The sequence below is a fragment of the Manduca sexta genome, chromosome 10 (genome assembly GCF_014839805.1).
Source record: "Manduca sexta isolate Smith_Timp_Sample1 chromosome 10, JHU_Msex_v1.0, whole genome shotgun sequence".
NCBI lineage: Eukaryota > Metazoa > Arthropoda > Insecta > Lepidoptera > Sphingidae > Manduca > Manduca sexta.
Window position 1 is genome coordinate 2052165 of NC_051124.1, and position 1394 is coordinate 2053558.

General features: G+C 33.3%; 1 non-coding gene across 1 annotated transcript; it reads left to right on the top strand.

The window, feature by feature from the left end:
* Positions 1 to 1001: 1001 nt before the first annotated feature.
* Positions 1002 to 1085, top strand: Trnal-uaa. The gene has a single exon. It is a non-coding gene; the product is annotated as a tRNA-Leu (tRNA).
* The last annotated feature ends 309 nt before the right edge of the window (positions 1086 to 1394 follow it).

A 1394-nucleotide genomic window follows, 5' to 3' on the forward strand; every position in this document is an offset into this window, starting at 1 on the left:
TTTCTCAGGTATGCAGATTTCCTCACGATGTTTTCCTACACCGTTTAAGCAAGCGATAATTCACAAAAAATACACACATAATTATTTTTTTTGAAACATCAGAGGTGTGTGCCCTTGGGATTTGAACCTGCGGACATTCGTCTCGGCAGTCCGTTCCACAACCAATTAGACTATCGCCGCTAGTATTTTTCCCTTGAGTAATATATGTAAAATCTAATTATTGTTAGAACGATTCTAGACCGCATTTATGCATATTATTAGTAACTATAATTAGTGTCGGGTTCCCTTTCGGAAAATTTCACCCTTCGATTTTGATACATATTAAAAAGAAATTGTGAATTTCTTTGTATTAAGTACTTAATTTAGGAGGCAGGTATTCCTATTCTGATTTTCTTCATCACTAATGAAAAGAATCATATCCCTGAATGAATAACTGATTGTAGAGCTTGCTAAAAAAACATACAATACTGCCGCATTTGGGAATCGTACCCAGGAAATCCCGGCTTTGGAGTACGTTACTAGTAAACAATGGAAGCTATAAAGACTCTCCAAATAACAAAAATGGGCAAACAAACCCATAAGTTCAGGACAATGTGATTCCCGTGTTGTAGATGTGTTGATGTTCAAAACATAAATAAATAAATAACTAAACATACACGACACATACTGTAAGATAATAAATAAGTGTATTTATTATATCTATTATATACCTACATACAAATACATTTAGATAGATATTGAAAATAGCGCCATCTAACGAGTTGTGTATGCAGCTCTACATAGCACAGTAGTTTTAAACAGACACAAGATGGCAGTTTCGTCGTTTATAAATTAATCATATAATTTTTATTTTCCACAACTTAATGCTTGTTTACCTCTATTAATCAAACTTAATTGAATAATAATATTAATAAAGAAACGATAAATACTTAAAAGCCAAAGAAGTTGACATATTGTCGTTTATTTTAGATACCAATCTATAAATTCGTCAGTTTTATCAAGTCAGGTTGGCCGAGTGGTCTAAGGCGCCAGATTTAAGCTCTGGTTCCCGAGAGGGAGCGTGGGTTCGAACCCCACACCTGACAAAATCTTGTGGTTTACTTTTTATTTTTTTGATTTTTTAAATTGACAATTCAAATCTTAAAAACAAATAACTTTCGCGCTAGTTGAAAATACATAATATGGTTTTCTTTAATCATTAATTTCCGCGTATTAAACGGAAATACTCCAAAACTGAATTCCTCGAAATTATTTACATAAAAGTAGATCATATTATTCTTGTTGATTATTTCATAAGAACACTTGAATACCTGAGGAATGAATCATCACTACGTTGCTATGTTAGTCATGGCCAATCAACATCGCTCACTCTGACACACCTCGGGTGCCTGATG